This window comes from Crocodylus siamensis, chromosome 3 (assembly GCF_052110815.1).
Source record: "Crocodylus siamensis isolate JL-2025a chromosome 3, ASM5211081v1, whole genome shotgun sequence".
In the NCBI taxonomy this organism is placed as follows: Eukaryota; Metazoa; Chordata; order Crocodylia; family Crocodylidae; genus Crocodylus; species Crocodylus siamensis.
In genome coordinates this window covers 79,044,768-79,057,852 of record NC_143397.1, presented here as the reverse complement: position 1 = coordinate 79,057,852, position 13,085 = coordinate 79,044,768, and positions in this window count along the sequence as shown.

The following is a 13,085-nucleotide window of genomic DNA, read 5'->3' as shown; positions in this document are numbered from 1 at the left end:
AGAGTCATTATGAAAGTAGGAGACTTGGCAACAATGTCCAGTTGAGGAACTGAAAACCTTTGCCTTTTTAATCATAGAATCAGTGAGTCAGAAGGGACCTAGACAGATCATTAAGTCTGACCCTCTGCCATGGGCAAGAAGGAGCACAGGGGGTGGCAGGGGTCACAAGATCCAAGCCAGGTGCCTATCCAGTCTCCTCTTGAAGATCTCCAGGGAAGGTGAGAGCACCACCTCTCTGGGAAGCCTATTCCAGGCTCTGGTCACCCTTACCATGAAGTAGTTCTTCCTAATATCTAACCTAAACCTATCCTCCCTCAGCTTGTGGCCATTGTTTCTGGCGACTCCAAGGGGGGCCCTGGTGAACAGACTTTCCCCGAGTCCCTGCTGGTGGCCCCTGATAAGGTTGTAGGCAGCCACAAGATCCCCCCCTTCAGTCTCCTCTTGCGGAGACTGAAGAGATTCAGGTCCTTCAGCATTTTCAAATAGGGATGGCCACAGAGGCCCTCAACCATGTGAGTGGCCCTCCTCTGGAACCTCTCCAGGTTCTCCACATCCTTCTTGAAGTACGGCACCCAGAACTGGATGCAGTACTTCAGCTGCAGCCTGACCAGCACCGCAGAGAGGAGGAGCAAGACCTCTCTGGACCTGTTAGTGATGGCAACCTTGATTTATTCTTTTGGCCGATTTATTAAATCCTTAGAATAATAAATTAGTAGTCATGATACAAGAATCACTTGGTGAAATTCTATGGGTTGTACTACCTAGTTAGTCAGGCTGAATAATCTTATGGTATCTTTCAGCCAGAACAGATAATATTTTTTTCTATAAAATATCATAAACTTGTTTCCAGAAGGTTGATTTGCAGTAATTAAAAATATCCCTTGCATAACTTTTACATGCTGAGACATTAGAGAGTGCCTAAATCAAGGCTGTAGGCAACTGTCTATCCTCTGGATCATGGCCTGCACATAAGAGGAGCTAGTCAGGTGCCTGATGAATCTGTTTGTGGCTGACAAGCCCAATTCAAGAATGACATACCTTTTTACAAGTTTCATAGATCCATGTGTGGTCTGAGGTGGAGTCCAATTTTATAGCATGGAGCTTTCTTCTTTCTCTCTCTGCTTCCATCCTCTGAATCAAACCCACTTCATGTAGAGCCACACCCAGTGCCAGATGTTTCCTCCAGATCAGACAGGATTATATGCACTTCTCCCAGCTTGCTGTGGTGATAGTGAATGACTTCATATAATTTTTGCTCACATTGTAGTATTGCCATAGAGGCTGACCCCACTTTCTAGAGTCATCTCGAATCTCAGTATACAAAATATTGTTGGGGATACAGTCTTCTCCCATTCTCTTGGCATGACCAGTCCACCACTACCTTTTCTTCTTGATGGTGGATTCTAAGTGTGTCAGTCCTGCACGGTCCATTACCTCCGGGTTTGGTATTCTGTCTTCTTTATTTTCAGAATTTTATGCAGACAACTTATATGGAAACTGTTCAGTCTCTTGATATGCCTAGCATATGTAGTCCATGTTCCTGAACCATAAAGCAGGGAAGACAGCACACAAGTTTCATAGATTCATAACTTCACCTTAGCTGATAGTTTGCTGTTTCTGTAATAACCCGAAATTATTAGTGGCTTTTCCAATTCTGTTAGTTCAGTCTAAAGGTCAAGATTTCTGCTAATCCTAGAACCCAGGTAGCAAAAACTGTCAACAACACCAGGAGATTTATTCTCCAGAGTGATGTCAGGCATTGGTTCTTGCACCCCTTGGTACATGATCATAGTCTTCTTGAGACCATTTCAAAGCTCTTACATGAATCTGCCCAAGAGATTTTTCAGAGAATGTTTACTGTTGACAATAAAAGCCACATCATCTGAAAACAAGCAATCTCTCAAAACCAGTTCTTTCACCTTGGTTTTTGAACTACTTAATGTTATATTATTTTATAATTCTTATATGTTTATATTCTTATAAAAATGCATAATATTTTAATATCTCATATTATTATATCATAATAATTACAGATCATTTATAATTAGCATTATCCTTGATAATTATAATTGGTATACATGTAATTGGTATTTATAATCATAGTAGTTATAATAATTGTAATTCTATTGATATATTAATATATTAATTATAATTGCAATTGTATGATTATGATTGCATTGTTATAATCGTAACTATAACATTGTGATTATTATAATAATTTTATATTGTAATATATGTGATTTTATAACATTTTATACTTTTATAGAATTTTATAATGTCATAGAATTTTGCAAATCTGTAAATAAGAAAAAATAAATCAAGGTTGCCAGCTACTAAAGGCAGATCCTGTGCACACAGAAATTAATAGCAGTATTAGTATCAAAATACATTGTCCTGGCTTGGATCCCTTCTTCCTACTCTACCTATTTAATCCTTCACTACTTTAGTTTCCCTTCTCAAACTCCAGCATTTTCTTTCTGGAACCTTTGGGCATGTTTACAGATGCATTTACACTGGCTTAAAATTACTGCACAGTAAGCTGGAATAAGCTGGTGTCTACATGTGCAGGCCTTAAAGCACATTAATGCTGTGTGTGGATTAATTTGGGACTAACTTTAGTATCAAGTCAGTCCACACACACACAGTATTACTGTGCAGTAAGGTGCCTATACATGTGTTGCTCTGCAGTAACTAATTGGGCATAAATTTGATACTTGCATGATGCGGGTATCAAATATACACCCAAGCTAGCATAAATTGCCATATTTACTACACTATACAGTATGCATGTGTAGACTTGCACCCGCACTGTGCAGTAATTTTGGTTACTGCACAGTAAATGCACACTTATAGACACACCCTCTGAGACAGAGAGAGATTGAAAGCCTTTAATAGGATCCAAATACTTTTTGGTCAGCTTTATACTTAATTTGCCCAGTTTACTTTTGAGCCATTCCAAAATGGTTATTTGTGGAATTTTTATTCCTAAAAGTATCAGTTTATAAATATAAAAATGCTAACTTATGATATTAAACGGATTAAAATTGTATACGCCATATGTTCCTTCTATAAATAATAAAGAAAGAAAATAGGATAATCTTTCCCAAGGATTCAGAATACCTTTTTAGCTAAGCATTTTCACCTGGGATTTTCTCAACAAGCAAAGTTTGTAAAGATGTGTAGCCATTGTTAAACCGAGACCTAGTAAGGCATATGCATGAAAAAGCCAACTGTAACAGTCCTATCTACCAGAAGTCCAATCATTTGAAAATTTATGCTATCTACCTATTGCAAGCACAACATTGTTGTATTAAATAGAAGTCATCAGCAAATGAAAAGACTCCTTTTTCCTACTGCAAAGTACATGAATGGGCAGTGGGAAGCAAAGTAGGAAGTGAGATAAGGTAACAAAATAGTGCTTAGTTTATCATTCCTTTAATTGCCATAAATAATAAAGAATTCTCAATATATCCTCAACATTGCCAACATTTGTAAGTAGTGCAAAACCCCCCAACTTCTACAATGTTACATTCTTTTCATTTTGTCATACCTCAAGTGTTTGCATTTTATGAAAAGGTATCAATGTGAATTTTGAGTTCATATGAGTGGTTGAATGTAAGCACAGAATTGATGACTGTCAATATGCAATTTGTTCAATAATTACTCAGATCAAATGATAGATGCGTGTCTGTTTCCAAGCTGGACTGCAATGAGCTGGGGAGAGGGGACCATAATAACCTGATGAAGAGAAGGGGTCATTAAAAAATGCCCCACTCAAGAGACAAAAGGCCAAATGCCCCAAAAAAGGACAAAGGTGGATAAAATAAAATAAAGATTGTATATTTTAAATTATATTTAAGATTATGATCCAAAAAATCCTCTTCTCCACTGCTGAACCCTATAAGCAGCTTAACTCACTAAGCATCTCTCTATTTGACCTGGAAGTTCTGTAGGCATGTGCTGCTCTGCTTTCTGTATATGTGATGGGAGTAGGGACTTGACCCCAGAACTTTACTTCCAGCTGAATGCTGTAACCAATAGGCCTGTGCGAAGCAGATAGTATTCACTTTGGATTTTGACTCAGCCAATTCAGGGGACAGTGATTCGATTCGGTGATTTGAATCATCATCCTGAATCCATTCGGCCAAATCTGATTCAGAGATTTGGCTACTGCTAAATCTCTGAGTCTCCAAATCATGCAGACCTGCTCTCCCAGCCCAGCAATGGCTGTCCAGCTGGCCCCAGTTCCCAGTGCTTTAAAAAAAAGCTGTGACTCACTGGGTGCTGCTCTTTGGGGGAGTAATCCCCACTGCCCCCCACTGCCCCTCACTGCCTATGGGACTCTTCATAAGTCCCTCAAACCCACAGTGCTCCCCCAGTCCCCCCACCGTGGCAGCCCTGCCTGCTTCAGCTCCAGCCCTTTATGAAAAAAAAATGAGAAAAAACATTCCTGCCTGGTGGGGGGTGATCCCTGCTGTCCTCCACTGCCCTGTGCTATATTATGGGCTCTGCATGAGCCCCCCAAAGCCCCAAGATCACTGTAGGAACCAGTGAGTCCAGGGGGTCTTCTCAGTTTTTATTTTCTTAAAGGGCTGGAGCTGGGCTGGGTGAGGCAGCCATGGGCATGGCTGGGGGAGTGAGGGGTCAGGGTGTGGGACTCATGGCAGAGTCCCCCATGCAGCATGAGGCAGTGGGGGATTGCCTCTCCTGCCCAGAAGCCCCCAGTGAATGGGTGCTTTTTTTTAAAGCACTGGGAGCTGGGGTGGGTGGGGCAGCCATGGGGAGGTCTGGGGGAGTGGATGGAGGTCAGGAGGCTGGGAAAGAAGGCAGAGGATGGGGGCTGGCAGGGGTCCCCTCCTCCAAGCCCCTCTCCCCCACCCCTACTTACTGACTCTGAGTCTGGCTGCAGCTTGCTGTAGCCACCAGGGACTTTCGAAATCACCAAAGTTCTCCGAATCTTTTCTGAATATTCAGAGAGCTTTGAATCAATGAGCTTTTAATTGATCCCCTGATTAGATTCAGATTTAGAGATTTAGCCACTGAATCAGGCCAAATCAAATTCGCACTTGAAACTTTGCACAGCCCTAGTAAGCAAGGCAAGTTGTCTCTAGCTTATTGTACTCCTTCTGTTTAAAGGAATCTTGTACTCTCAGCTGCAAAATGCATTATCATTTTATCACCCCCTTCTAAAAGAGCCTGTAGCCTAATTAGGGTATTGTCTAAAAAGGTGGGGCAGGACACAAGTTTTAATCCCTATTGGCTAGCATGGCATAAAACTTAGCTCTCTCTCTCTCTTCTGGGCAAGTGCTTTCTCTAGTATTATAAATAAAGAAAGGATAGTGGCAATTATATTTTTAAAGCATGACCCCTGCTCAGTTCTTTGAAAGAATACTCATAGGCACCTTAGGAGTAGATTTTCAGCTTTGTGTCCTAAGTGATTGAAAGTGTTTCCTTTGCAACCCTGACTTAAGTGCCTAGACACCACAGAAATTCAGACACTCCTAGGCTCAGCTTTTTTGTATAGGCAATTCCTAGGTAACTGTCATATAATAACCTTTTGCAGCTTGTCTTCCATCTTTTGTAGTCTGCTTTTTGGACTTTCCCTCTTGATGCACATCCCCAATATTCCAGGCAATATACTAACTTCAGACATTTAAAAAAAAAATTAAACTCTATAAAACATTGTCTTTCTATTTGAGGCCTTTCCACTCTCTTGATCTAACATATTTCTGAGAGGGTACATCTACATGAGATGCTTAACTGCACAGTACTGTAGTTTACTGTGCAGTAAGCATATGTGTCTACACATGCACATGCTTTTTATATAGTAAACTTTGCCAATCATGAGTAAATGTTTTGCTTGAAAATGCAAGTAACAAATTTACTTTCAATTAGTAATGGTGTAGTAGTGCTCATATAGATGCCTGACCAGGAGCAAATCTGCTTTTGGTAAGCTGTACACCAGGGAGCAGGAGATTGTTCCCTGCTCCCAGGACATGCCTGCTGCTATGGCAAGCCCCACCACTGAAGCCCAAGCAGGGATTAGGTCCCCCTGCTCTGACAGCAGAGGGCCAGGAGATCCTTATCTCCCAGCACCAGCTCCACAACTGTGGAGCGACAAGGGTCTCCTAGTGCTGGTCCTGTGACCATGGACCTTGTCCTGGGAGATAAGGGTCTCCCAGTGCTGGCCCCACAGTCATGAACCTGATACTGGGAGATAAGGGTGTCCAAGAACTGGCACCATGGTGTGGAGCTGGTTCTGGAAGCTAACAGCTGGCAGAGGCGGGGGAACTTGTTCCTCAACCAGCTCTGCCAGTGCTCCCCAGCTTGTTCCTTGCCAAACTCCAACCTGGCAGAGCTGAGCAAGGAACAATCTCCCCAGTCTGTTCCTCACTTAGCTCCACACTGGTGGAGCTGAGTGAGGAACAGGGTCCCCAGGCTCTGCCCCGTGTGTGAGGCAGGGGCTGGGAACTGTCCTGGTTAGGGGCAGGTTCCAGTCCTTTGTCCCTATTGGGTAATTGAGACGCAAGGCTTGGAAAGAGCTTCAGGGGTGGAGTAGGTCCCAGCCCTGTGCCCTGATCTGCTGATGGGGCAGCTACCAGTAAGATAGCTGCTAGCTCTGTCTGCCTGCCTCTCCCATGGAGCTCTTTCCAAGTCTCCTTCCCCGAGTCAGGAAGCTATGGTCAGGAGCACCCTGCTTCTGGGGAAGGCAGACATTGCCCACCACTTCCCCTGCCACTGGCAGCTGGCAGTCCCTGGGAGCAGGGCACAATGTCCCAGCCCCAGCCAAAAGACAGTAGTTTCCTGGCCAAGTGCTCCCTGCCAGCCCCTGAGCTTGCCCCCAGAGTAGCATAGAGCTCCCTGTGGTGGTGGCAGAAGCCCATTATAGGGCCCCAAAAAGTGGGAACAGTTTACTACTATTAGCAGCAAATCTGTTCCCACTTTTCTGCATGTGTAGAGGCCTGCCTGGAAGCATTTACTTGCGAGTAGCTCACTTGCAAGTAAACTGAACTTGAATCAAATCCATGTGTAGACACACTCATAGGGCATGTCCAGGCAAGCACAGCCATGCGGTATGTGTCACGGCAAACAAGTTTGCCGCGCCACATACCACACAGTCAGGTGTTCTCCATGCTGCCAGGACAACATGCTTCTCATGCATGTGCTCTGGTGTTTTTTTTTTCCTCAGGTTATTTTTACCCTTATCCAGGGGTCAAAAAAACCCGTGGGGAAAAAAACAGAGTAGTGCATGCATGGGCAGTACACGCCACTGAATAGTGGAGCCAGGTCACCTGGAGCTGCTCTGTGGCTGCCAACCAAGTTTTGCCCAACAGGATTGCTACTACTGCAACCCTGGGAGGCCACCAGAAACCCAAATAAGGCTGCTGAGGCCATCAGAGTTCTGGCCCCAGCCTCCCCTACCATCTGTGGGGTAACTTGCTGCATACCAAAGTATGCATGGCATGGTCATTCCCCAGGACTAGTAGTTGCAGCGCAAGGTTCACCACTGCTACTTGTCCGTGAGGAATCAAAAGTCTGTGTTCATCTTGACATAGCCACGGAGTCTGTCTTTACTCTCTGTTTTCAGCTTCTCCACAAGTGCTCTTAGAATACTCATTTTTTGCAGCTTCTAACTGGCAGAAATCCTTGTCAGTTAAAACCCAAATATCTAACCCATACATTGCAATCAGAAGGTAATAAATACTGTAAATTGCTAATTTTCCTTTTCATTTCCATTAGCATTCCACTGACATTTCTCTCCCACATCAACCTTTTAACACTTCTATAAAAGTTCCTACAAGGTGCAATCTTCTTGTCAGCTCTCTCCCATCCTTCTATCACTCATGATTACTGAACCAAGATATTTAAATCTATTGACATTTAACTCCCCCCTTAATGTAATTCATCCAAGAGGTACTATAGCCATTGTTACAATCTATCTACAACCATTGTTTCAGACTTAGCTTGACTGCTCCTCAACCAAATTCTTTCTTACTCAAACTCCACATGTCAAACTGCTATTGGACTTTTTCTGTAACTCCACCCCAAAACATAAGCAAAAGAGTTGGCCTTTATTTTCCCCCCTATCTTCTCCACCCTTTGAAGAACACGTTCAATAGCAGCGTGAAAAAATATGGGATTCAGTACAATGGCCTTAAGCCACATGCCATATTAAAGTATTCTGTCTTCCCAATAGCCAATGGATCTAATTGCTTCTACTTTGTAATTTTAAAAAATCTAAATTGATTTTGCAATGAATAGAAAACAAAATATGTATTATCTCATTAATCTTCACAACAACTGCACTGCCAAGTACAGAAGATAAATATTTTTATTTATTCCATTATCATTGACTAGGAAACTGAAAGAGAAGCAACATCTCCATAATAGGCCTATGCAAATAGGGAAAAATTCGATTTGGATTCGGCTGATTTGGATACCAGAATACAATTCAGAGATCCAAATCGCTTTTCCAATTCAATTCAGCCAAATCACTTCGAAAAATTCAGAGCCAATTCAGAGATTTGGCCATATAGTATAACGGGGAATCAATTAAATATCTGTAACTTTGTTGTCTTTTGGCTGATTCGAATGAAACTTGCAGGGGTTTCTGGGACACTGCACCTCAAAGTCCTGAAAGCAAAACTCACATCACGTGTTTGTGTTAAGCCACAGTATGGCAAGCACTTCAGGGTTGGTAGCTCTTACTGAGGCCACAAAGTCTTCCAAGTTTCAAAGACATAAGGGCAGGGGTTTCTGGGAAACTACACACCAAACTGCTGACAAGTAAAATTCATGACATAGGTGATGCTGTGTGTGTATTAAGGCACAGAGGGGTAAAAACTACAGAGATGGTAGCCCTTGTAGAGGCCACAAAGCCTGCCAAATTTCAAGGAGATAGGTGCAAGGGTTTGGGGGAAACTGTACCTTAGGCTGCAAACAAGCTAAACTCATGACATGGGTGACACTGTGTGTGTTAAGGCACAGCAGGGTGAAAACTGCAGGCCTGATAGCCCCTGTTGAAGCCACAAAGTCTATTTGCTTTCAAGGAGATAGGCGCTGGGGATTCTGGGTTCTGGTGCCCTGCACCTCCAGCTGCCGACAGGCAAAACTTGTGTCATGGGTGCTTGTGCAACTGTGCCTATCTTGGGGTATGGCGGGGTGGGGGACCACTGCAGGCCTGGCTGCTAGGCCCTGCTGTGGCCATGAAGCCTGCCAGCTGTTAAGGAGCTAGGTGCAGGGGGGTTCTGGGGCCCAGCATCCTTAGCTGCTGACAGGTAAAACTCATGACATGGGTGCTTGTGGGACTGACTGTCTCTGTCTTGGGGCAGAAGGAGTTCCTGGCTCTGTATTGATTCTTTCATCTTCTTAGTTTGTGGTTTTTAGGTGTTAAGCCTTGCTCATTAACTCTTTATCTTCACTAGCTACTGTGTATTGAGCTGGTCCCTGAGTGAATTATGATTGATTGATAACACAGTAGCTAGCAAGGATAATAAGTTAATGAGCAAGGATTTGCTTGTCAGCAGCTTGAGGTGCAGTTTCCCAGAATCCCCTGTACCTATATCCTTGAAACTTGTCAGACTTTGTGGCCTCAGTAGGAGCTGCCATCCTGAAAGTTTTCACCCTGCTGTGGCTTAACACACACACGTGACATGAGTTTTGCTTTCAGAAATTTGAGGTACAGTTTCCCAGAAACCCCAGCACCTATCACCTTGAACCTTGGCATGTGTCATGATCTCAACAGAGACTATCATCCCTGTAAGGTTAATCTGAATCAGCCAAAAGATAAAAAAGTTATACCTATTTAATTGATTCCCTATTATACTCTATGGCCGAATCACGGTATCACCGAATCTTTTCCAAAACTATTTGGAAAGCCTAAAGCTTCCAGTGACTTGATTCAGATTTGTAGATTCAGCTTCCAAATCATCTGAATGATCTCTGAATCTGAATTGTGATTCAAAGCTTTTCACAGCCCGACTCCATAACTATAGCAACTTGAGCAATGAATGAGTATGTAAGACTTCTAGCTACGTGGTCTTTTCTCTAACATACCTTTCACTTCAAACACAACTTATCACATGCAACTTAAGTAAAGGGTCTACAATTTGCCTCAAAACCATCAGTTGTTTTTTGGGGTTTTTAAAGTTCATTCCTAGGCCATTTACAGACTTTCCATTTCTGAGAGACTCTCCATACTCCTGTTAGGAACCACAGCTGTAAAGACATTCCAAATTTTTCTCTCAGACCAAAAAAACAAAAAGGTGGCTCTGGAGGGAAAATAACCCTATTCCAACTAACTAGAAGTCCCTTTGGGGAGAATTTATCCTTGGAGAATAAACAGGAGGATTGGAGATGTGTGGAAAAGGCCCCTGTGTCTTCTGAAGATTACCTACCTTGGTCTGAAGAAGGCCTAGGGAACAGCTGCTCCTGCTTCTCCCAGACAGTGGGAAGAAGTGCCACCAGATGCTTCCTGCTGGCTCCTCACACACTGGGGGCACCTTTACATGTTCCAATACATTCTGATTAGAACGCATCAGAGCCAATTGATTAACTGGGTCTGCTGGAGCGTTCTAATCAGAACACTCCGGCATGCTACAGCATCTTGTGTATGCAGTGTCCCCGCATTTTGACACACGAGATGCTGAATACATGAGGTTCTGTGGGTGTTTAAATGAGAGAATCTCCCATGAGCCATTTTAATTAAAACACTACCCAAGAGGAGATATAAAGATGCCCTGGAGTTTCTGGTGTGCAAAGCAGGCAAGAAGCTTTGCCCCACTGCTCAGTGCCCGGGCCTCAGGAGCTGAGCAGAGGGAGCAGCACTGAAGGCAAATTGTGTGATTCCAGTATGAGAGAACAGAGAAGAATGGGAATGGGAAGACCAGAGCAACCCAAGCTTTTCCCAGAACTGGAACCGCCCCAGTCTCAGGAAGGTGCAAGGAACAAGGGAGAAGGGAAAGTTACAGGTTTGAGTGCTTGTACTACTCCCTCTCCCGGAATCATTTCTGGTGGTAGAACTTTTCCATCACTAAAACTGAACATTTGTATGTAGCCATAGTTCATATAGAAATGTATTTTTGACCAGAACATATTATTTAATGTGTACATAGAATGTCTGTTAGATACTGTAGACCTATGGCCTTAGCCAACTCCAGTTAAGTTCACTTGAATTGATTTTATTTACCCAAAAGTCATATTTAAAAAAAAATCTTTATGCAAGTTTGAGATTCAGGAGGAGAGCAGCAGGATATCTTAAGACACTACTCCATCTGTATCATACTGGAGGTACATGGCATTACTTGGGAGGAGGCCAAACCATGGTTCTCCCTTCCAAGTGCACCAGCCAGCAGACTATCCCAGTCATTCAGACAGAGTAAATCATAAATCTCAGAGTTTTGTAGTAACAAATGTACTCACTGCTTCCTTGTGCCCCCCAGGAGAGTACAATTTGGCATTACTTAAGTATAGGCAAATCTAAATTTAATGTATTAAATATTGTAATCACTAAACACTTGAAACTTTAAACAAGCAATTAAACTTGGAGTTCTTCTAGTATGATATAAAGTAGAAATTGTTAATGCATCCAGCAGTGCAGAAGACAAAGAGGCCTCTTGGTGTACACATGTAAAAAAGCCAGCTGATTGACCACCAATAAAACATTTTTACTGTAAATGTATTTAGTTGTTAGGGGCAGTATAATGCATTATGGAAAACTGAAGATGAATACAGAAATGGAAAAAAGACTATAAGTCACTACAAAGTGCCATATTGGGTAAACAGGTATTGCACAAGTGCAACATGTCTAAGCACTGTATGTGTCATGTGGCTTATTTAAAACACATTTCACATGTCACAAATGTAACATTTAGCCATTTGTGGGTACTGAATAATAGGCAGTCACTAACACGTCCTTAATTGGATTCTAACTAAATAGGTTTATTAGTAATCATAAATAAGACTATCAAAGCAACTTTTAAACATTTAGGCAATGGACGGACATTACACATAAACTGGTTTAAGTAATTAGAAACTGGTTTAAACCTGTAACAGAACATAAGTTCAGTGCACATAAACCAGTTTCAAAATGGCTGAAACTGGTTTAAGCTAAACCTGGTTGAATGTAGTATCAGATTTAATTGATTTGGGTCAAACCAGTTTATGCAATGTCTGTCCCAGACCCTTTCCTGGTTTAAGTTAAATCAGAGTCCCCCATCATGCCGGATTCTTTGTGGCCCTAGGCTGGGCTGGGCTTGGCTGAGCTGAGCTGGGCTCTCTGCTCCAGAGAATGAGCTGGCCCCACCCCTCTCTATCCTAGCCAGAGGTCTGGGGGAGACAACAGGCATGGCAGAGTTTGCCTGGCTTCCCTCATTACTTGTTGCTCAAGCAGGGATTCCACCCTCCATGCCTTACATCTCCCATAGCACAGGATCTAGTCCCATAGACCCTAGGCATGTGGTATGCTAGCTAATGCTGAGAGATGTAGCTGTGTGTGTGAACAGTGAGTGGAAGGAAAAGCCTGAGACAATGCAGGCCAGGGTGAAAGTTTAAACCCGTCCCTAATCAGAGCATCCTGCAAAGGCCTGGCCATGCACCCTCCTTCAGTTCAGCATTATGGAAAGGAAGGGAGGGCTGCTGTAGTCCTCCCTGGCTTCTAGCTTTAGCACCTGCAGACATATGCCTGCATTTCTGGAATGAAAAGGAATGTCTTTCCACCTCCAAATTGGTTCAAACTTTGTGGGTTAGACTAACCTGCAAAGATTGAATCAATTCAGGTTCAGACTTTTTTGAATGTCTGCCCCTAGCCTTAGAGTTCAGAATATAAAGGAAATTGGTGCCTATCTCTGTTGATTTCTAGAGAGGAAAATGTGTACTAGATGTTCTATGTTTTGTTTAATTTACAATTTAAAATTCTTTATTGTAGCAAATAGATAGTTGGGTATTAGCCTGAAAGTAAAATTACTCTTAGCATTCTGTGGAAAAATTAACAAGAGGTATCCCTGACAACATGATCTAAAATAAACATTGTTACATGACATGACAAATAACTGTACAGAACTTTATAAAAGGAAACATTTCTGGGG